The sequence below is a fragment of the Lonchura striata genome, unplaced genomic scaffold (assembly GCF_046129695.1).
Source record: "Lonchura striata isolate bLonStr1 unplaced genomic scaffold, bLonStr1.mat Scaffold_123, whole genome shotgun sequence".
Classification (NCBI taxonomy): Eukaryota; Metazoa; Chordata; class Aves; order Passeriformes; family Estrildidae; genus Lonchura; species Lonchura striata.
This window is the reverse complement of record NW_027461088.1, coordinates 271,081-295,347: the sequence shown is the minus strand read 5'-3', so window position 1 is coordinate 295,347 and position 24,267 is coordinate 271,081. Positions and strand designations below refer to the sequence as shown.

Here is a 24,267-nt window from a genome sequence, read left to right as displayed (position 1 = left end):
CCCTCCTGCCAGGACAGACAGTGCAAACACCTCCTCTCAGGGTTACCCGGTGTGCTGGAGAATGGGAGCAGGATACACACGCCAGGAATCGGAGGTGATTTTACAGACATATCAAGTATACCTGAGTAAGTCTGAGAAAGAACACAAATGGAAATCGTCAAACAATAAATGGTTGTTCCCTAAGAAGTTGAGCCTTTTGTGGAAGAATTTCAAGAGATTTTAGAGGCAATCAAAATACATGCAATAAATAACAAAACACCAGGTGCTGATCATGTTTCAACTAGAATATGAAACTAAAGGGGAGAGAATTACTGAAAGATTTTACAAACTCACTTGGATGGTCTGAAGATCTGAAAACACTGCCAAGGAACCAGACAGACATGTACTCTGATCAAATCTTTTCAATCTATCAATTTCTGAGGGCCTGGCTCTGTCCCCTGGGGCTGGGGGAGCTGTCACAGGGCAGGGAGGGCCAGGGCTGGCAGGGGCTGCTCAGGGATGGGTTTGGCCCCTGTCCCTCCAAGCAGCCACGGCCCAAGCAGCTGCGCTGGCCCCGGGCTCTCCTCCCGGCCTGCTGGGCTGTGTTGGGAGGCACAGCCTGTGCCAAGGGGCGGCAAGGTGCCTGCAGGCCCCAGCTCTGGGCAAACAGAGAACGTCCTGGCCGTATGCACCGTGCTGCCAGCTCAGCAGTGCAGCACAGCGCGGGCTCACGCTCCCCATTGCTCCCACAGATGCAGCCGGCCCCACAACACCTGTTCCCGATGCCCAGAACAGCCTCAGAAGTGGTTGCTATTGGGAAACACACTGTGTGCTACAGTTAATTGCAGGTCTTCTTTTTTTGGAGCTTATTACTTATATTGCCCTGTGTTGGAATCTGCTGTTACTGGAAGAGAAAACGGTGAGTGCTTTCATCATCTTTCCCTCAAACAGTTTCTTTTAAAAGTCTAATGTAGATGGGAAACATTTCCAGTGAGTATCCAGTGGAGCTGTGGGCAGTCCATGGCTGTCCAAAGAACTCTGCTGAGGGTTCTGCTGCTGCCCAGTGCTTTCCTTGGCCTCTTCATTGCTGGGCCTTGTCCTGGGGGGCCGCTGGGGCTGCAGCCAGTGCTGGCTCCCCCTGAGGCTGCCTGGCCAGGAGCAGCCCCAGGGGCACAGGGCAGAGGCACAGCAAGGTGGGCAGGAGAAAGAGCGGGGACGAGATGGCCCCTGAAAGGCAGAGGTGCTCTGGGGCCCGCTCCTGGCCAGGGAGCTGCCCAGAGCCGTCCCCTGCTCGCCGGGGCCTCGAGGGGCAGCTGTGCAGCTGGGCCAAAGTGTGCCAGCCGCTCCAGCCGTGCTGGGGAGCCTTGCCAGCTCTGGGCCCTGCTGTGCACGAGGGTCCCTGTGTGCCACCGGCAACTGGGGGCCTCAGCCACTCCTCTCTACACAGCAGCACCTCTGCAGCTTCACAAGGCTGGCCAAACTCCTCAGTCTGGGAGAATTGGACCTGTCATCTTGCATCTCCATGCTAGTATCTGTTGTCCCTACCACGGCTGCATTACCCACTTATTGCTGGGGACATGCTGCCACCATCCATAACAGAACCTTCTGTCCCCAAAGGTGCTGACCCTGGTGTCCAGCCAGGACAGGAGGTGCAGCCCTCCTGCCAGTGTATGCTCTGACTCCAGCAGCATCTTTGGGCTTCAGCTCTGGCCCCTGGGTGCTACCACCAGCACTGGCGGAGCTGCTTGTCTGGGCACAGCCAGTGCTGGGCAGGCAGCAGCTGGGCTTTGGGCTCCTGAGACACCACGTTTTGCCTTTGGTTTTCATTTTTAGAAATTACAAGTTTTTTTAAACCTTTATATTTTTTATTTTAGAAAGAAAATCCCTTTTTCCACTTCCATAGTTTAGGATTTTTCAAAGTAGATTTAAAATTTAGAAAAACTTAGAGCATTTTTACACTTCTAGAATAAAAAGTGCAATTGCATTTAATTGGTAATCTTTACTCTGGGGAGAACTAAGACATCCCAGGGTGCCTAGTCTGCTGGAGAGGCTCTTTTCCCACTGCAAATTTGTACCTAGCCACAACAACTAATGTAAAACCTATTCCCTGATTTTTTCCAGGATTTCTGACAAGTTTACCTCTTAGTCTTCAGAGGCAAACTTTGAGCACAGTGGGAATCTCTTGCTGTGCAGGTAGGTCTCCTCTTTTTATCTTGGTTTAGGGCAAATTTGGTAGATGACCTCGAAAGGGGTTCCCTAGAAAACAGAAGTCCTGCCTCCAGCTAGTTTGGGAAAAAAGATTTTTTTGGAGAAAAGTGGAACAAACCTCTATATATTTAACAGGCAAAGTATTCACCATCAGAAAAAAAAAAGAAAAAAAAACAAAAAAAACACCACAAACAAACAAACAAAAAAAAACAAACCAACATTATTACACAATAAAACCTCTCACCGCTTAGAAGAAATGATAAAGTCAGAAAGTCCCCTCTGTGGGCAGTACCTCTGCAAACTCATTCTGTTATCAGTCCCTCTGGCCCTGGAAATGCCGCAGCCCAGGCCCAGCTTGGTGGGCCACAGGTGTGAGCTGCTGGGGCTCTTCTGGGTGTTCAGTCCAGAGCAGGTTTAAATAGTTCCAAGGAAAAATGAAAACCACAGTCCAGAGAAAGTCCCTGCCTCAGTTAGCTAAATACTAGCTAAAAAGTAAAGGAGAGCTCTATCTTGCTGTCTTGTCTGTCCACTGACAGCACAGTCCAGGAGAAGGATGTTGCTGTCGAGGCAGCACGACAATGAAGGGACTCTGACTCAGAAGGCTGTGAGAGTAAAACTCTGATTTATTCAAAATACACTGCTCTTTTTTACAGAGCTTCGTGAGGACCAACTTCATTGGTTCTGAAGTGAAAACAAGGCACAGCATTGGTGGAAAGTGCTTGACGCACAGTGATAGAATTTAACTATAAACAATGTGAAAAACAAGAGAGATAAAGAATTATTTACATTCTTCTCCAGAACTTTCCCAGGCTTCTGCCAGGCTAGAAACTCGTTTCTCTCCTTGACTGAATCTGAGTCCCACACAAGGATGTGGGGGAGCAAGTGCAGTTTCTGACAACAAACTCCACACTTCTACTCACCCTCTGCCCCTTCGCTCTTGGAACCAGTCCTAAATGTGCAAAACTAATTCCTGGGCTGAACTGACAAATGGGCATACAAGCATCATAAAGTTACCCCAGGACAGTGTCCCAGCTGGAAGTGGGACCTCAGCTACCTCCTCTCTCAGCAGCTGCCTCTCTGAATGGGGCAAAGAACTCCAAGAACGGCCAAACAACTCAGTCAGGGACATATCTGCCTGACATTTCCCATCTCCATGCCCATGCCTGATGTCGCTGTCACAGGTGCAATACCAGCTTGTTGCTCTGCAGATGCTGCCTCCACCCAGACAAGACCCTGTGTCCCTGAAGGTTTCTCTGAGAGATGGCCCTTGGATGAAGCAAAACATATACAGTCAGGGCACTCCATTTGTACTAAAGGGGTACACTCTGGGGGTACCGCTAAGGCCATGAGCTCACAGCAGGCTCTGGGGTCACAGCAGGCTGAGGTCACAGAGGGCTCTGGGTCACAGCAGGCTGAGGTCACAGAGGGCTCTGGGTCACAGCAGGCCGAGGTCACAGCGGGCTCTGGGTCACAGCAGGCTGAGGTCACAGCAGGCTCTGAGGTCACAGAGGTCCCAGAGCCCCGTGGCTGCACAGCACCACAAGGCCCGAGCAGGCAGTCCTGGAGCACAACTGCTGCGGCAGCAGCGGCGGTGGCAGCAGCGGTGCTGACATTGGGACAGCGGTGTCAGGACAGTGGTGGCAGCGAGAGCGGCGGGACTGGCACAGGGCAAGGCACCATGGCCCTTGCTCTGCGCCTCCTCCTCCTGCTCCTCCTGGCCGTGGCCCTGCCTGCCAGGGCTGCCCAGGCTGCTCCGCTAAAAGCGGGGGGAATAGGTGAGCCGGCACCTGGCTCCCCTTTCCCGGGACAGAGCTCCCTGCTCCCCGGGAAGCGCTGGGGATGGTTTTCCCATGGGCTTTCGGGAGGCTTTCCTCTGTGAAAGGGAGAGAGCCACCGTGGGCCCTGGGCAGCCCCTCTTTCCTCTCCAGGGATGTTACACAGGGCAGGGAAAGAGTGTGGAGAGTGACCAGGAGCCAGCCCAGAGCTCCCCAGGCCCCTGTGCATCTTTGGCCTTGCCCATTGCCACCTGGCTTCCACAGCCTTATTGATCCCCTTGCAGTGCCCAGTTCCCGGAGGCAAAAGGGGATCCCAGCACAATGGAAATGGGTCTGGTCTCTGCTTCCCTCTAGATTTGGATCGCGACTTGAATGATTTGCAAGTGCTAGTGAATGACACTTTAAATATCTTGGAGAATGCTGGAGGTAAGTTCTGCATTTCCCTTTTTCCTGACAGCATAATCAGTATCAGTGTGGCAAGGAGTCACTCATCTTCCATTTTCATTAAGGTTAAGTCAGGGTTGAAGGATTCTGAAAACCTTGCACTGCTCCCTTTCTGGAGCCCTGAGTCATCCCACAGGGTCACTGTCAGTGGGAGGAAGGAGAATTTAGCTGTCCATCTTCCTCCCATGTGCAATGCCAGAGTGTCCTTCCGTGTGCTCTGTGCAGCCACAGAGAAGACCAGAGAGGGAAGGGGCCGGGCCCAGGGCTGTGCCCCGGGGCTGAGCCTTGGGTGCAGCCTGAGGATCTCCTACAGTGTCATCACAGGAGATGTTCTGTCCTGCCTTTCTTTGCAGATAACCCTGTTGGTGAAGATGGTGCAGCTTCCCAACCCATCCCCATCACTGAGCCTCTGGGAGATGCTGAGGGTAGGTCAAGTCCTATCCCTCTGGGAGAGCTGCCAGCTCAGAGCCCAAAGCTTGGCCAGGGGGGCATCGCTGCAGGTGCCAGGACAGAATCACGCACGTGTGTGCCCTCGCCCTGGGCCATCCCCTCACTGCTCCTGCGGCTCAGTGCTGCCCGTGCAGATCTGCAGAGATGACAGAAGCTTCTGTGGCTGTTGAGTTACAGGTGTGGCTGCAGGGAGAACTTCTCCATCTCCTTTGCTGGTTACTGCCTGCAAGCCTGGCTCCCACCGCAGGGGTGAGTAGTGTGTCCCTGCTGACCCCACAGGCTGAGAACAGATTTTGTGGGATCCATTCCTGGCAAGTGGCATTGTTTTGCTCTAAGGTCCTCCAACAGGAAAGAACAAAGCTACAGGACGCAAGAAACCCCATGAGCCATCCAAAAACATACAGCAAATGCTGAAGGAAATTCTGCAGGCAGGACAAGGTGGGTGCATCTCCTCAGCCTTCCCCTGGGACTCAGCAGCTGGGGCCTTTCCCTGCACGTCTGGGCAGGCCGTGCCCGGCACAGCGGGAAGGGATCCATGGCAGCCTCGCTGCCCTGCTGCTGCTCTCACGGCCTGCAGGGCTGTTTCCCAGCCTGGCCTGGCTGCAGCTTCTCCCCAGCCTCTGCAGGAAGGCATTTGGCACCAGCTGACAGGGTGCCCAAATTCCGCCACAGCCCATGCCCACCCTGAGATCTTCTGCAATTTCCAAGTCTCAAGGCAGATTAGGAGAGGTGGCAGTTTGGAAGAGGGAGTGGATCGTAGCCTACCCAGAAATTTTATAGGGATTTCCTGATCCTTAACCATGCTTGCCTTTGACAAGTATTGCCTCCTGAAGATGCCACCTCCACTATGCGGAACAGCCCCGCCTGTGCCTTTTCTTTTCTCCAGAAGTGGATGTAGAAGCTGGTCTGAAGGAGGCATTTCCCAGAGGAAGCAGTGGCTCATTGGCAGTCTCTGCTGCAGGAAGGGAGGCAATGCCAGGCACAGTCACAGGAGGTAATTGCTGTGCCTCTGGGCCTGCGCCCTGCTGAGCCTTGAGCTGCCCTCTCTGCTGCTTGGCAGTGCGGGCACAGCTCAGACAGGGCCGGCACAGCCCAGAGCAATTATTATGCTGAGGGTACTTGGGTACTGAGCAGTCCTGCTGGGGTCCCTCCATGGGAGACACGTCCCAAAACCTGGTGGGGAAAGGGCAGAGGGGGAGAGCAAGGCTCCAGGGTGTCCTGTAAAAGCTCTGCTATCTCCCATTGTGGCAGGGGAGCTGTTCCAGCAGAAGGACGATGGGCAGTTGGTAGGACAGGAGGGAGGGAGGGAGGGAGTTAGGAAGGGATATTTGCAGCACTGCCTGCTGCAGTTTTCCCCAGGGATTAAAGAGAGTTTCCTTTGTGCAAGTGAAAGAATCCCCATGGGCCCCGTGCTGCTCCATTTCCTCTCCAGGGATGTTGCACAGGGCCTGCAAAGTGGGATGGGGATTGACTGGAGCCAGCCCAGAGCTCCCCAGGCCCCTGTGCAACATCGGCCTTCTCCTTTCACATCAGGCTCCCATGACCTTCCCCAACCCCCTGAGGCAGAAGGGGATCCCAGCACACCATGGAAATGGTTCTGATCTTTGCTCCCTTCTAGATTGGGAACAGACCATTGATTATCTGGAAGGCCTGCTGGATTACGGCTTGAGACTCTTGGGAAATGCCGGAGGTAAATTCTTGATGTACCTTTTCTGACAGAATAGGCAGCAACAAGGTGGCAAAAGCTCATACATTTGCCCTTTCCCTTAAGACCATCTCAATTTAGATGGATTTAGGAAAATCAGCCTGCTCCCTTCTCAAACCCTGAGTGATCCCACAGGATCACTGTCAGTGGGAGGAAGGAGCATTTAGCTGTCAGTTTTCTTCCTGTGTGCAATGCCAGAGTGTCCTTCTGTGTGCTCTGTGCAGCCACAGAGAAGAGCAGAGAGGGAAGGGGCCGAGCCCAGGGCTGGACCCTGGGGCTGAGCCTTGGCTGCAACCTGAGGATCTCCTACAGTGTCACAGGAGATGTTCTGTCCTGCCTTTCTTTGCAGATAACTCTGCTAGCAAAAGTGATCTGGCTTCCCAACCTACGTTCAGGATTGAGCCTCCAGGAGATGCTGAGGGTAGGTCAAGGCCTTTCCCTCTGTGAGAGCTGCCAGCTCAGAGCCCAGAGCTCGGCCAGGGGGGCATCGCTGCAGGTGCCAGGACAGAATCACGCACGTGTGTGCCCTCACTCTGGGCCATCCTCTCACCGCTCCTGCGGCTCAGTGCTGCCCGTGCAGATCTGCAGAGATGGCAGAAGCTTCTGTGGCTGTTGAGTTACAGGTGTGGCTGCAGGGAGGACTTTCCCAGCTCCTTTGGTGGATGTTGCTCACAAGCCCAGCTCCTATCGCAGGGGTGAGTAGTGTATCCCTGCTGATCCCACAGGCTGAGCATGGGTTTTGTGGGATCCCTTCCTGGGAAATGGCATTGTTTTGCTCTAAGGTCCTCCAACAGGAAAGAACAAAGCTACAGGACGCAAGAATCCCCATGAGCCAGCCAAAAACATGCAGCAAATGCTGAAGGAAATTCTGCAGGCAGGACAAGGTGGGTGCATTTCCTCAGCCTTCCCCTGGGACTCAGCAGCCGGGGGCTTTCCCTGCACATCTGGACAGGCTGTGGCCGGCACAGCGGGAAGGGATCCATGGCAGCCTCACTGCCCCACTGCTGCTCTCATGCCCTGCAGGGCTGTTTCCCAGGCTGGCCTGGCTGCAGCTTCTCCCCAGCCTCTGCAGGAAGGCATTTGGCACCAGCTGACAGGGAGCCCAAATTTCACCACGGGCCATACACACCCTGATGTCCCCTCCAATTTCCCAGTCCCCAGAAGATCAGGAGGGGTGGTGGTTTGGAAAAGACAGAGCCCTGTCACAGCCCCAAGAGCCTGGGCCTTTTCCTGATCCTTATCCATGTCTTTGACAAGGATTGCCTCCGGAAGTTTCCAGCCCCCTGATGTGTAATGGTTCCATCTGATTCACCTGTGCCTCTTCCTTTCTCAAGGGATGGACAGAGATGCTCTATGGAAGGCAGCATTTCCTGAAGGAAGGAAGGCGATGCCAGGCACGGGCACAGGCGCAGGAGGTGATTGCTGTGCTGGGCTCAGCCGGGCTCAGCCCTCGGCGGGGCTGTGTGGCAGCAGCTCTTCCCCCAGGCCCTGCCCTTGCATGGCCCGGCAGCAGCCAAAGCTGGAGGCGCCTGGGCTTCCAGGCCTCTGGAGCTCGTTGGCAGCCCCGGGGAATCGGGACTCTGCACCAACGTCCCTCCCGCTGCAGCTGCTCCCGCAGCCGCCCTGAGTGCCGAGAGGCCCCAGGCACAGGAGCAGCCCCGAGCAGGAGCCCTGCTGCGAGCCCAGGGCCAGAGCCAGCCCTGGCTCCCGGCTGGGCAGGGGCTGCACTGGGTCCTGACAGGGCCTGGCTCTGTCCCCTGGGGCTGGGGGAGCTGTCCCAGGGCAGGGAGGGCCAGGGCTGGCAGGGGCTGCTCAGGGATGGGTTTGGCCCCTGTCCCTCCAAGCAGCCACGGCCCAAGCAGCTGCGCTGGCCCCGGGCTCTCCTCCCGGCCTGCTGGGCTGTGTTGGGAGGCACAGCCTGTGCCAAGGGGCGGCAAGGTGCCTGCAGGCCCCAGCTCTGGGCAAACAGAGAACGTCCTGGCCGTATCCACCGTGCTGCCAGCTCAGCAGTGCAGCACAGCGCGGGCTCACGCTCCCCATTGCTCCCACAGATGCAGCCGGCCCCACAACACCTGTTCCCGATGCCCAGAACAGCCTCAGAAGTGGTTGCTATTGGGAAACACACTGTGTGCTACAGTTAATTGCAGGTCTGCTTTTTTTGGAGCTTATCTTCATGTTGTCCTGTGTTGGAATCTGGTGTTACTGGAAGAGAAAACGGTGAGTGTTTTCATCATCTTTCCCTCAAACAGTTTATTTTAAAAGTCTAATGTAGATGGGAAACATTTACAGTGAGCTGCAGTGGAGCTGTGGGCAGTCCATGGCTGTCCAAAGCACTCTGCTGAGGGTTCTGCTGCTGCCCAGTGCTTTCCTTAGCCTCTCCATTGCTGGGCCTTGTCCTGGGGGGCCGCTGGGGCTGCAGCCAGTGCTGGCTCCCCCTGAGTCTGCCTGGCCAAGAGCAGCCCCAGGGGCACAGGGCAGAGGCACAGCAAGGTGGGCAGGAGAAAGAGCGGGGACGAGATGGCCCCTGAAAGGCAGAGGCGCTTGGGGGCTGCTCCTGGCCAGGGAGCTGCCCAGAGCCGTCCCCTGCTCGCCGGGGCCTCGAGGGGCAGCTGTGCAGCTGGGCCAAGGTGTGCCAGCCGCTCCAGCCGTGCTGGGGAGCCTTGCCAGCTCTGGGCCCTGCTGTGCACGAGGGTCCCTGTGTGCCACTGGCAGCTGGGGCCTCAGCCACTGCTCTCTCCACAGCAGCGCCTCTGCAGCTTCACAAGACCAGACAAAGACTTCAGTCACGGTGACCTGTGCCTGTCATCAGCCGTCCCCAAGCCAGTTTCCAACAGCCCTTCCAGAGCTGCATCACCCACTTACTGCTGGGGACATGCTGCTGCCACCTATAACAGAACCCTCTGTCCCCAAAGGTGCTGGCCCTTGTGTCCAGCCAGGACAGGAGGTGCAGCCCTCCTGCCAGGGCAGGGCCTGACTCCACCAGCATCTTTGTGCTTCAGCTCTGGTCCCTGGCTGCTACCACAAGCACTGGTGGAGCTGCTTGTCTGGGCACAGCCAGTGCTGGGCAGGCAGCAGCTGGGCTTTGGGCTCCTGAGACCAGCAGCTACTGCATTTATTTTTCATTTTGCAAGATTTATGAATATTTTTCATAGATAATTCTCCAAATATTTTGTCCCTTTTCCCACAACAGTTCTATATTTTTCAAAGTAGTTTTAGAATTCAGAAAAACTTAGAATATTTTTACACTTCTAGAATAAAAATTAAAATTGTATTTAATTGGTAATCTATGCTCTACTAAAAACTAAGACACCCTATGACTCACAGCCTGCTTTAGAGGCTCTTTTCTCACTGGACATTGTGCCTAATCACAACAACTAACCTAAAACCTTTTCCCTGATGTTTTCTGGGATTCCGGACAAGCTCACCTCTCAGTCTTCAGAGGCAAACTTTGAGCACAGCAGGAATCTCTACAAGTCACCATCTTTGTTTGCTTCTGCCTGTGTCATAGAGCAGGGGCTTTGCTCAGCTTCCATCCGCCCCGCTCCCCCCAGGGCTGTCCTGAGGCCTCTCCTGCAGCTGCTGCTCTGCCATGGAGCTGCTGTAAAACACAGCAGCTCTGCCACACCCACTCAGCAGGACTGGAGAAGCTTTCTGGCCGTGCTTACATTAGGCTGGTGGCTTCTCTAGACACAAGCTGAGCTTTTGAACGCTATGTCTCACCTGGCACAGGAACTGATACTGCCTTTCTCATGGAGGCTAAACTCCCATGGGCTTTAAAAGCTTTCTGGCCAGCGTAAGGCTTGGAAAACCATGTAATGCAGCCATATAGTATTGAAAATGTCCGAGTCTATGTATCCAAGTAGCTTGTTTAAATGCTGGAGCCCTCCAGAGAATCCCTCCAGGGCATATCTGTCTCTCCCCCACCTCTGCCTCCATGACTGCCAAACTGCACCTTTGAGAGTTCTTTTCTCCAGAAGCTGAATGGCACCATTTTATTTGGGGGAGGAAAAAAAAAGGAAATGTTCTATGATACTATCAGCATCATCATCACAATGAGCTGCAAATTAGTTCAATGTCATCAACGACTCAGACTGTGGACTTACTTCTCAGAGTGCAGCACTGGCTTTACTATCCCTTGAATCTGCAGATGTGCTACAGTCTTTAAAATCCGTTTCATGATTACCTAATTTGGAGTGAAGCACAGCTCTGTGAGAGCTTTAGGGATTGGGCCTACCCTGGCACTCTCGTGTGTCTGGAGTAACCTGCCCAAGGCATCTGCCACCTGAAGAGCAAAGCAGGGTACGGAAAAGCACAGGCTGCAGAACAGCCCATTCCTGTCAGGAGTAACACGATGTCATGGTTTGACACTGGCACAATGCCAGCGCCCCCATGAAAATGTAACCTATCAATTGAATGCTGTGAAATTCGATCGAGAACAGAGCAAAGCAGGCCAAACTTAATAACAAGGGGAAAACTTTATTACACTACTACTACTACTACTATAAAAGGAAAAAAAAGGGAGGAAAAAAAACACACACAAAATTTGAAATGAAAATCTTTCAAAACATTCCTCCTCCCACCACCCACCTCCAACAAACCACAGCGAGACACGATTGGACCCTTAATCAAGTCTTCACCCTTCAAGAAAATCAATACTGAGTCCATTGGGGGAGAGGGGAGTCCCCCTAGCACCATAGACCCCCAGGAAACACAGCTGCCACCTCTTGTGTTTCCATGCCACACATGGCACCACCCAAACACACCGAGCCAGTCTGACACTCTCCTCTCCATGTCACAGTGCTCTCACCACTGTGCATGGACAGAGACTGCTTATAGGGCCCCTTTAAGGATGCTTTGCCAAGGACCAACAGGAACAACAGTCCAGTGTCTCATTTTGGGACTACAGTTCCCCCCATTTTCCCCTGAGGCTGGGGGTCCAAGAACAGAGATCACCTTCTCTTCTTCTCTGAAGACAGAGGGCATCCTCACACCCTCCTCTGCTTTCCTCTGTTCATCCTTGAACTGGTAGTTGCTGGTGGAGTTTCTTGGCTCACCATTGCATCCCCCTAAAATGCAGTCTCTCTTGGAGGAAGGATTGGTTCAGTCTATAGCTGACAAAAAAACTGCAGCCAACAGCCACTCCATCATCTCCCCCAACCTTCTTTCCCTAATAACTGAGGTCCCTGGCTGTCTCTCTTTTTCTTCAAATTGAGGAGGAGCAATATTTCACAAAGCCTTCATTTCACAGGAAAGGGTTAAAATTCCCAGACTCCCCAGATGGCTAAAATCTCTAGCTCAGGACGCTGTGCTGTCTCCCATGCTGGGCATCTTCCCCCCTCCTCCTCCTTCTCCTCTGCCCGCAAACTCCTGGGTGTCTGCAGGCTCTCTATGTCTTTTTCTCTAGGCTGGGCGGGGGGGAACAAAGACATCTCAGACGTTCTCCACCCTTCCATCCGCAGGAACTGGCCCAGCTCAATTCCAGACCCTTCACCCCCTGGCCTACCTCTGCAGGCCACATGGCTTCCCCTTCCCCACCCAGCTCATGGCTGGGCAGGGGAGGTTTGCACTCTGCAATGACCGGAACCAAAGAGAGCAAGTTTTCCTGGGAGTTCTGCTTTTAACCCCTCTGTGTTCTCAGAGGCGTGTCCACCTTCAATTGGTCACCCCAAATGTCAGTATCCAAACCTGACCCCTGACTGGACTGACCTCTTCCTTCCAAGAAAATTCTTTTCCTGTGTCAAGCCACGACACACAACCATCCCACCTTAGGACTGGGTTTTGTGAGAAACAACTGCTCAATTTATGTTGGCGAGGTGCCACGGGAGACAAGACTTAAGATATCATGATCATCAAGTCTCAGTTTATTGTGACAGATTACACAGTTTATATATACTCGCTAATTAGCTCATGCATATTGTGAAAGCCAAGCTCCTAATTGGTCGCGTAGCCCTTCATACTTTGACTAATTTTACAGTTTCATGTCCCTTGCTATTTAACTATTCTTCTGCCAAGCTCCCTACAAATTTAAAAACTTTAAAATGTTTATTAAACATTTACAAAAACATAAGAGAAGGACTAATAAGGAAGAACAGGCCTGGGAAGGCCCCCTGCCTCATGGCTGCCTGCCAGGTGGCTGCCTCATCTTCAAGATTGATGCTTCACCTTTCACATACCTGGAGGGTGTCTGATGCATCAGACACCCCTGGCCCCTCCCAGAGTCTGTCAGTCAACCCTTCTTTGCCCTTTATTGGTGGAATTTATTTCTTGCAGCTGCATTTGAAGGTCAGGTGTTGTCACATCGCATCCCCCCAGCAACAAGCGTTTCCATTCCTAACTCTCCCATGCAAGGGGTATATGTCGACACCTATTGTGGTGGACCTCCACCTCAGGGAATGACGTGCATTGACTTCATGTTTGCAGAAGGCTGAACAAAAGATTTATTAAGCTGTCCTATATTACACTATACTAAAAACTATACTACTGCTATACTGAAGATAAATCCATGACCCTTAGAGACAGTCCAACACAGAGTGGCTCCAGTTGGTCAAATGAAATCAAAACACCATCACCAGAGTCCAATGAAGAAATCCCTCTTTGGTAAACAATCTCCATTCCACATGTGCCAAACAACAGATGCAGCAAATGAAGATAATTGTTTTTCTTTCTCTGAGCTTTCTCACAGCCTTTCCCAGGATTTTCCTGGGAAAGTCTGTGTCTCTCACTGTTCAAAGGATATGCGAATATCACACATGCCTTCTTTCTACCTGTCCTAGAAAGCCCACCTGTTCCAGGTGGGAACAATAGGGAGTGGAGGGGAAGGGGACTGTGGGGAGAACACAGAACATCTAAACAACAAATCACAAAAACACAACTCTACATCAATAAAGCTTCTCTTAAGATACACACAATATTCATCCCTTAATTGCAAGAGCCAATCATCTCATTATCTATCTATTACAGTTTGGATGGAGACCAGAACTAATACCTTGCAAAAGGAAAAGACGGTACAAAGGTCCCTGCAGTCCCCTGGCCTGGTACCCCAGCCAGTGGGGAAAGGAAGAGGGCAGCATGTGGCCAGGAGTTTAAAAGGAGGCTGTGTCCTCCAAAACTTTGAGAGAGAAAACCCCAGCAGCAGATGTCCCCATGGACTCTCTCCCTTTATTCAAATAAAGATGCAGGGCTCCTCTGGCTCCCTTATGGACACTGGCTTTTCACAGCCTGGTTTGTATGCACCCGTTTCCTTGTATCAGAGTATCACCAGCCTGCAGTGACTCCCTGCCACTCTGGTCTGCAGGAGAAATGGAACTAATTTCCATTAAGGCCCTCCCAGAGGGAAGGAAGAGCACACCCAGAGGAGACAAGCAACCCCTGCAGGCATCCAAACTTCTTCACCAGATGCCGAGTGAGTCGCAGAGGGGACGTATTGGGTGCATTTCCCTCAGCCTTCTCCTGAGACTCAGCAGCCGGGGGCTTGCTCTGCACATGTGTGTTGAATAATATACCAACTTTAATTTTTTTTTTTTCATTTCTTTAGTCAGGCTTGTTATGGACAAATTCAATTGGGGAGGCTAATTATAGATAAATCAATTAACATGAATTTATTAAGCAAGTGGTATTAAGCAAAAGAACAGCACTGGGTGGCCGGGGAGTCTCTGTTCTGCCACGGCGCACCTTCCCCCTTTGACCTTTTTGTTTTTATAGTCCCTTTTTTTTTTCTGGTTGACGTATTTTCTCCCGATGTACTCTTCGCCGGTGCAATTGGTTGCTAGGGGGTCTTTTTTCTGCCCTTGGTGGTCATAAGGATGAAGGCTCCTCATCTTCCTTGCACATTTTCCTTGGCCTAAAAGTTAACTTGTATATAATTAGCTACACAGTCTTCTATGCTAGTTGCATCTGCACAATTCTTAAGCAGAATACTTGCTGTTTTCCCCCATTCTCCTTCTCCTCCCACATCTTGAGATTCCCTACTCTGTTGAGATTCTTATCTCCTTCAATGCTCATTTTGATGAACAAAGACCTTTTTATTTATTACAATCCCTCCTTTTTCTCTTGACCAATTTGTTCATTAAAACACTTTAACTTTTGGTAGCTTAAGACCAGGATTTCATCTACTTTTGAATCTCTGGGCAATGTTTCCTACCTATCTCTAATAAGTGTTAGATGAGCTGCCTCTAATCTTCCTTTTACAATGTCTATGTATTTATTAAGAATGCAAGTTTTAAAGTTAAACTTAGTAACAACAATATTACGGGACCTGCAATCTCCCTTATACAGAATTTCTCCTTGAGTGCCATACTCCAGAATTTTGCACCTCTCAGGGTACCATGAGACCTTTAAAAATTTATCTGGATGGGTGACAGACTAGGCGGTTGCTATGTCTTCACAGCCCTAATACTCACAGATATTCCCCAGGATAATTTCAATATCCCCCCCCCAGGATTGGAACTAGGACACCAATAGGTAGCCCGGAGATCAGGTTTACTCCATCTCCACACAGAGTTTACCAAGTCCTCATTAGTAACAAAAAAAACACAGGAGTTACAGTGGTGGCATTATGCTTAACAACTTCCCTTGGTCTGTTTTGGTCAGAGTCCAATTAAATGGCTGGTGTGCATAGTCCCCTTGACCAGGCCAGGTACAAGATATAACTAATATGCACAGAATTTGCCAGCAAGGGTGGAGACCAAACTGCCCCAGGGTTTGATTATCATTATCTCCCCATTCCCAGTGTTTGTTTTGACATGTTATTGCCGGGCTCACCTTTACCCTTGGGAGATCAGTATCCTTGAGGCAGTTCTTGAAATACTTTGAATTGTCCCAGTCTGAGGGCTCTTTCCTCCATCGCTTCTTATCCCTCTGCCTCGCTCGCCGACTCGGTTGCTCCAAGCCACGAGGCGCACCATCTTCTCGGAGCAAGGATATTCTTCAAGAGGACCCAAACTCTGTTTTTGCTGCCTCTTTTTGAATGATTTCCAGTTTTTATCCTTCACTTGTGGTGAGTCACACTGAATCCCAGGTAAAGTTTTCCGGCAATTCCCTTTGATAATTTGAACAACTGGGGGAATTGGTTCATTGGAGTGGAAACAACAATTTTCAGGTCTGGCCCCCTTAGTAAACACTTCCCACCACTCTTGGGATTCTCTTTGTATGGTCCCATTCTCTTTTCCAATCCTTAGGACTGGCTCTGTCAGTTCTCTTTCTAACTGATAACACCTTTACAAATACCCCTAGGAGGAGTGCCTCTGTAACTATGGACCCACCACCGTTCCTGGCAAATTTTACAAATAGAGCATACAAAAGGGTAACAATTACAATCCTTATTTGTACAATATACTCTAAAATCATTAGTTATGGGATATCCATAGTCCAATATCTCACTCTACCAGCTGGTTGGTACAATTCTTACTGAGTCCATTCAGTCCATTTAAATGTGACCTTAAGGTCCCCGGGCTGGCTGGTTTTTCTCCAGGGCTCTTCGGCAGCAGCAGGAATTGCTCCCTTTATTTGGCTCGCATGGGTCCACCCCTCCTCGGCGGTTCTGACTGCAGTTTCTGTAGTGAGTAAAACAACATAGGGGGCTTCCCAGTTTGGGGTCAGTGAGGTTTCTTTCCAGGTTTTTATTAACACCTTATCACCTGGATTTATATTATGGATTGCTAGGTCTAAAGGAGGTTTTTGCACTAGTAACTCAGCTCTTCTAAGCCCTTCCCAAGCTTTCATAAGTTGCTTGACATATTGGTTAATTTGTTGATTACTCATTTCAGGTGATCTATAGGAGAATCCATGTCATAAGGCATCCCATAAAGCATTTCAAATGGAGAAATTCCAATATCAGTTCTGGGCTGAGTTCTTATATTTAACAAGGCTAAAGGTAAACATTTTACCCAAGATAACTGTGTTTTATACATCGATTTAGTTAGTTGTTTCTTAATTTTCCCATTTACACTTTCCACTTTACCCAAGCTTTGTGGATGCCAGGGAGTATGATATTGCCACTTTGTTCCTAGCATTGTAACTACTTCTTTAATTATTTTGGAGGCAAAGTGTGGCCCTCTGTCTGAGTCTATTACTTCTGCTAGTTCATAGCGGGGGATTATCTCTTCTAATAGTATTTTTACTACTGTTTGTGTAGTTGCCCTGGAGGTAAGGAATGTCTCTACAAAGTGAGTCAAGTGATCTATTATCACCAATAAGTGTTTATACCTTCCTACTTTAGGCAAATCAGTAAAATCAATTTGAATGTGGGAAAACCCTCTATGTGCCAATTCCCATCTCCCCCATTTCCCACACCACTCGGGATTTCTCACACCTGGGTCTACTCCTGGGTCAGGCGTCTCTTCAGCCCCTCTAGAAATCTCAGCCCTCATTCTAAAGAGACTGCAGACTGTATAGAGAAAGTTACCAGATTAAACCCCAGGAAGATGGTCTCTTTAACAGTCAGGGGAAACGGAACATTCTCTAATAGGGAGCTAAGAGATTCAGAGGAGAAGAAGGAAAGCAAAGGTTTAAAAGCCTCATCCCTTGCTACTCCTCTAACAAACTGGCTGCACAATCATGACCATGATCCATGCATTCCTGGAACAGACTTCAGCACCTTCATAAACTCCCTGCAAGCCATGACACCCAAGCCCAGCCTGATGGGTATTCTGGTCAGTGCTCTTCTACTCCAAAAACTACGTATTAGGGACAATACTGGAGCTATTCCTGGATAAAAAAATAAACATAGGGACCATAGAGGGATTAAGATCTCAAAAAACCCTAGGGACCAGAGACACATGCAAGCCTTCACCCCAAGAGACACTATGAATTCAAACAATATAACCAGTAATTGCTCCATACCAACACAAAGTAATTGGAACCAAAATATGATTACAACAGGTTTTTTTTCCACTCTCTCAAGCCACAAGTTTTGCAGAAAAATACTTGTTCTAGTTTAGGGCAAATTTTAGATAAAATCTCTGAAAGGAGCCCGCAGAAAACAAACCCCTACAGCCCATCCCCACCCACCTGGTCCGGGAAGAATTTTCTCGGACAGAAATTGAAAAGAACCTGTTTATTTAACAAACAAAACCCTTCCCAGCACTAAAAAGATGAACAACATCAGATGACAACAAAACTCTTTCACCACTCTGAAGAGATGACAAATCCAGAAAGTCTCTCCTGGGGGTGGTCGCCCGGGTCTGGGCGCTGGGGATTGCTCTGGGCACGGGATGGCTGCTGCAGATCACAGAGCGCAGGCTCCCGGTGCTCCTCGGTGTTTAGAGGGTCCCAGTCCAGAGCAAGTTGGAGTGATATTCAGGAAAGGGAAAGGAAAAAAAACAGTCCAGGGAAAAAAATTGGACTGCTTAGCTAAACTAACTAACATGCAAAAGTAAAGGCAAAAGCAGAAGCAAGCAAGCAAAGCAAGCAAAGGAAAGCCAGCAAGCAAAGCAAAACCAAGCCAGCCAGCACCAGCCTCTTCTAGAGAACAGATCATGGGGGGAGGTGAGCTGGCTGGTAACAAGACAAAACAAACCTTCACTTTCTGAGTCAGTTCTGAAAGCACAGAACATAATATCAAACATAAAGAGAACACAGGATTGGGGATACAATCACCATAACGTCACCCTAGGACATTCCACCCCTTATCTCCATACTGTCAACATCATGTAAAAATTTAATCAAGTTAAAACTTCCATCTTTCACTTACTCATACACATTTCCTTCCATCTCACTTACTCAAACCTTCAACAGTTACACATTTCTTTCTGTCTCATGTCTGTGTGTTTTCATGTACAGACACTGGCAGTAACACCCAGCAAACAGTGATATTTGCACATGAGTCTCACCCCACAATCAGATCTCCCTGAGGTACACATCGTGTTGCTCCATCTCTCTGCATTATCCACCATGTACAACCTGGTCCCTGAGCAAAGACAATCCCACAAATGGGTTTTTCTTACTTGAGGCAGAATTGATCCACACTGATTTCCCTAACTAACCTCTGGCATGTGCCACTGGGACTTTATCTCCATCTACTATATTCAGGGGCTCAGACTGGGCAGGACCTGCTCGATTGGTGGAACCTCGGCTGTTAACTAACCAGGTGGCCTTTGTTAAATGCTGCTCCCAATCTTTGAAAGATCCCCCACCCAATGCTTTTAAGGTGATTTTTAACAGTCCATTGTACCTCTCCACTTTGCCTGCAGCTGGTGCATGGTAGGGGATGTGGTACACCCACTCAATGCCATGTTCCCTAGCCCAGGTGTTGATAAGGCTGTTCTTGAAACGAGTCCCATGGTCTGACTCAATCCTCTCAGGGGTACCATGCCTCCAAAGGACCTGCTTTTCAAGGCCCAGGATGGTGTTACGGGCTGTAGCATGAGACACAGGGTCGGTTTCCAACCATCCAGTGGTGGCTTCTACCATGGTCAGCACGTAGCGCTTGCCTTGGCGTGTCTGGGGCAGTGTGATGTAGTCAATCTGCCAGGCCTCCCCATACTTGTACTTGGACCCCCGCCCACCATACCAGAGGGGCTTCACCCGCTTGGCCTGTGATGGCAGCACAGGTCTCACAGTCATGGATCACATGATGGTGATGGAACACTGTCCATGGCTAGATCCACCCCTCGGTCTCATGCCCACTTGTAGGTGGCATCTCTGCCCTGATGGCCTGAGGCATCACGGGCACATCGTGCTAGGAACAACTCCCCCTTGTGTTCCCAATCGAGGTCTATCTTTGATACCCCAACTTTGCAGTCTGATCTACCTGCTGATTGTTTTGCTGCTCTTCATTAGCTCTACTTCTGGGGACATGGGCATCTACATGGCGAACCTTCACAGGTAGCTTCTCTACCCGGGTAGCGATATCTTTCCTCTCTTCAGTAGCCCAAATAGGTTTTCCTCTACACTGCCAGTTAGCCTCTTTCCACCTCTCCAGCCACCCTCATAGAGCATTGTCTACCATCCATGAATCAGTGTAGAGGTAGAGCTTTGGCCACTTCTCCCTTTCTGCAATGTCTAGGGCCAGTTGAACGGCTTTGAGTTCAGCAAGCTGGCTTGATCCACCTTCTTCTTCAGTGGCCTCTGCAACCCATTGTGTGGGACTCCATACAGCTGCTTTCCACTTCCGATTCATCCCTACGATGCGACAAGAACTGTCAGTGAATAGAGCCTAATGTGGTTCCTCTGCTGGCAGTTGGTTGTATGGTAGAGCTTCTTCAGCCTGTGTCACTGGTTCTTCTTCTTCATCTGTGACACCAAAACTTTCACCTTCGGGCCAATTTGTAATTATTTCCAAAATCCCAGGGCGATTCAGTTTACCAATATGGGCACGCTGCATGATGAGAGCAATCCACTTGCTCCATGGAGCTCTGGTGGCATGGTGGGTGGAGGGAACCTTTGCTTTGAACATCCACCCCAGCACCGGCAGTCCGGGTGCCAGGAGGAGTTGTGCTTCCGTGCTAATCACCTCTGAGGTGGCCTGGACTCCTTCATAGGCAGCCAAGATTTCCTTCTCTGTTGGGGTGTAGTTGGCTTCAGACCCTCTGTAGTTCCAACTCCAAAATCCCAGTGGTCGGCCTCGAGTCTCCCCAGGCACTTTCTGCCAAAGGCTCCAGGACAACCCATGGTTCCTGGCTGCAGAGTAGAGCACATTCTTGACCTCTGGTCCCGTTCTGACTGGGCCAAGGGCTACAGCATGAGCGATCTCCTGCTTGATCTGGGTGAAGGCTTGTTGCTGCTCAGGGCCCCAGTGGAAATCATTCTTCTTGCAGGTAACCAGGTAGAGAGGGCTCACAATCTGGCTATACTCGGGAATGTGCATCCTCCAGAAACCTATGGCACCTAAGAAAGCTTGTGTCTCCTTCTTGTTGGTTGGTGGGGACATAGCTGTGATCTTGTTGATGACATCTGTAGGAATCTGACCCCATCCATCTTGCCACTTCACTCCCAGGAACTGGATCTCTCAAGCAGGTCCCTTCACTTTACTCTTCTTGATGGCAAAACCAGCTTCCAGGAGGATTCGGATGATTTTCTCACCTTTCTCAAACACTTCTGCTGCTGTGTTCCCCCTACACAATGATGTCATCAATCTATTGCAGGTGTTCTGGAGCCTCACCCTTTTCTAGTGCAGTCTGGATCAGTCCATGGCAGATGGTGGGGCTGTGTTTCCACCCCTGGGGCAGTCGGTTCCAGGTGTACTGCACGCCCCTCCAGGTGAAAGCGAACTGAGGCCTGCATTCTGCTGCCAGAGGAATGGAGAAAAACGCATTAGCAATATCAATGGTGGCATACCACTTTGCTGCCTTGGACTCCAGCTCGTACTGGAGTTCCAGCATGTCCGGCACAGCAGCGCTCAGTGGTGGAGTCACTTCATTTAAGCCACGATAGTCCACAGTCAATCTCCATTCTTTGTCAGATTTGCGCACAGGCCAGATGGGGCTGTTGAAGGGTGAGTGGGTTTTGCTGAGCACCCCTTGGCTCTCCAGGTCTCGGATCATCTTATGGATGGGAACCACAGCATCTCAAGTTGTTCTGTACTGTCAACGATGCACTGTTGAAGTGGCAATTGGTACCTTTTGTTCTTCTCCCTTCAAAAGTCCTACTGTAGTTGGATTCTCAGACAGTCCAGGCAAGGTGTTCAATTTCTGGATGCCCTCTGTCGCTACAGCTGCTCTCCCAAATGCCCACCTGAGTCCCTTTGGGTCTTTAAAATACCCCCTTCAAAGATAATCTATGCCCAAAATACATGGGGCCTCTGGCCAGTCACAATAGGGTGTTTCTTCCACTCCTTTCCTGCCAGACTTACATCAGCTTCCACCAAGGTAAAGTCTTGTGATCCCCCTGTCACACTGGCGATAGAGACAGATTCTGCCCCTACGTGTCTTGATGGAATTAATGTGCATTGTGCACCAGTATCGACCAAAGCCTTATATCTTTGTGGCTCCGATGTGCCAGGCCAGCAAATCCACACAGTCCAGAAAACACGGTTTTCCCTCGCCTCTACCTGGCTAGAGGCAGGGCCCCTCTAAGCCTGGTTATCCTTCTTACCTTGGGCGTATGTCTTAGAGGTTCCTTCAAGGGGATCGGACGTGTCATCATCATCATCATGCCTGGCAGTTTGGCTACGGGCAACTGGAGCTGCTCTCCTTTTGGTGTCACTTCCTCTCTGAGTCTTGCCTTCCTTCAATTCATGCACCCGTTGTGCCAGAGCAGCCGCAGATTTTCTGTCCCATCTCCTCATGTTTTCTCTGCAGTCACACAGGAAGAACCACAGCTCAGCTCTTGGGGTGTACCTTCTCTCACCATCTGAGGAACGTCTATGTTGGATACCAGAACCTCTGATCTGTACTGCTGAGATTTGGAAAAGGTCCTCCTTAATCTCCTCCCTGAGTCTCTTATGATTCTCCTCTATCTTATCTTCTAATTTCTGCAGACATGTTTCCACTGCTGCAATTCTGGCATGGGTTGGGCCATGTACAGCATCTGCATATGCTCGGAGTTTCCTTGCCATGTCGAGCACGGTCTCATCCCTCTCCTCCCGTTTCATTATTGCTAAAGCAGAAGCGTATTCATGTGGCCCAAGCCGTACAAGTTTTCGCCACATCACAGATGTACATGGTGCCAAGCCTGGATTTCTAGTTATTTCATCTGAGAAGATAATCTCTGCCACTGCCATTTCTCTCAGACGTTGGATCCCATGTTCTATAGTCTTCCACTGGGTCTGCTGCACATAAAGATCATCTGCACACAGGTATCTTTGTGCTACACTTTCCAGAACCCGTGCCCAGAGGCTGTGAGGGTGAGCCCCCCTCATCATTCCTTGATCAATGACAGGAATCATGTGACAGGGATCCCAAATGTCTCGCTTCAATGCCATCCAGAATTGTAGCCTCGCCTGCAGCATCCCAAAGACGGACCAACCAACTAATTACTGACCCCCGTGGCTCTCCCAGTCCATCCCAGTCTCTCCCAGTGCCTCCCGGCTGTCCATCTCAGCCTGGCGTGGCGCTGCCGCCCCTCAGCCAATCAGCGCGCGAGTCTCTGATGACTCATCAGTTGCTAGGCAGACCCGCAGCGCCGCGTGCCCCGCACTGGACTCGGCCTCCCAGTGCCGCGCGCTTCATTCCCAGTTCCTTCCCAGTGCCCCCCATTCCCTCCCATCTCTCTGAGTGACACCCCAATCCTTCCCAGTCCCTCCCAGTCCATTCCCAGTCTGCCCCAAGGTCACGCCACCCCTCCCCTCTCTCTCCCAGTTCCCCCCAGCTGATCCCAGTGTGTCCCCGCTCTCTCCCAGTGACCCCCAGCGTGTCCATCTCGCTGGTGCCCTCAAGCTCCCAGCCCGGCCCCGGCCGCCTGCTCTGCTCCCTGGTGGATTTCTACCCTGCCCACGTCCAGCTGAGGTGGTTCCAGGGCCAGCAGGAGCTCTCCTTGGTGGCCACCGACGTGGTCCCCAACGGGGACTGGACCCACCAGCTCCTGGTGCTGCTGGAAACCCCAACCCGGGCGAGCTCACCTCCACCTGCCAGGTGGAGCACGTTAGCCTGGAGCACTCCCTGAGCTGGAACTGTGGTACAGGGGAGGAATTCGGGGTGCTGGGAGAACCACTGGGATGTGCTGGGAGCAACTGGGAGGGAGTTGGAGAGATCCTGGTTTCAACTGGGAGAGGAGGTTGTAGGTTTGGAAGGGCTAAGAAGGGGTTTGAAGGATACTGGGGAGGGTGGGATGGGGTTCTGGGGGTCCTGGTGGGCACTGGGAAGAGACTGGGAGAGGATTTAGGGGTCCTGGGGCAGTGGGGGCAACTGGAAGGAGGCTGTGGGATCCTGAGAGGGACAGGAGGGGCTTTGGTGGGTCCTGGGGAGGTCAGGAAGGGATCAAGAGGGAGGTTTCAGGGGATCCTGAGTGGGTTGGGAGCGATGAGGAGGGTGCTTGGAGGGGCCTGGGTGTCTGTGAGAGTTTTTGGGAGATCCTGACCCCTGTGGACCACCCAGATGCTGGTGGATGCTGCCGCAGCAAGATGCTGACAGGAACTGGAGACTCCCGAGTTGGGTTTTGTCTTCCTGGCACTGGGGATCGGGTTCTACCTGCGCAAGAGAGTCTGGGGGGTCCCGTGAGTCGTGTCCCCCCTCCCCCAGAGTGTGGGTGCTCGCCGGGGTCCCCAGCCCGGTGTCACCCCCTTTTCTCTGCCCACAGAGCTCCTGAGCCGCTGGCGGCCGCAGCCGCTCCCTGTGACCTCGGGCCCGGCCAGGACCACCGCTCCATCCCCACGCTGATTTTGGGGGGGGTCGAGTGTCCCCCAGCCCTGCTGTCACTCTGCCCCTGCCCGCCTGCTCCCAGTGTTCCCAGTAAAGCTTCCCAGTTAAACCCAGCCCAGTTCCTGGGGGCACTGGGGAGGGACTTGGGGGGACCCCACGGCGGGGCCGGCCCTGGGCAGGGAGGGCGGGTCCAGGTGGGGAACACTGCCTGCTGCGGGTCTGCCCGGCAACTGGTGAGTCATCAGCGCCGCTCTCGCTGATTGGCTGACTCTTCTCCACCGCGTTCTCTCATTGGCTGAGGAGAGGCCCGGCAGTGCAGAGAAGGAACGGGAGAGATCCCGCCCCGAGCACCGGCACGGGGACAACAGACCCGGCCTGGGCACAGGGAGGGAATTTATTACCAACCAAACCACGGCAGCACCAGGAGAAGGGAAAGAAATCCCTCCAGCACCTTCCCCCACCCAACGGGGAT

The 24,267-nt window shown here is 51.5% G+C and overlaps 1 protein-coding gene and 1 pseudogene across 1 annotated transcript in view; one reads left to right on the top strand and one right to left on the bottom strand.

Annotated features, from left to right (window-relative positions):
• The window catches only part of LOC110484679 (uncharacterized), a 351,442-nt gene that overhangs the window by 171,055 nt on the left and 156,120 nt on the right, over positions 1-24,267 (bottom strand). The window lies entirely within an intron of this gene.
• On the top strand, positions 62-23,813 carry LOC144248432 (class II histocompatibility antigen, B-L beta chain-like; annotated as a pseudogene).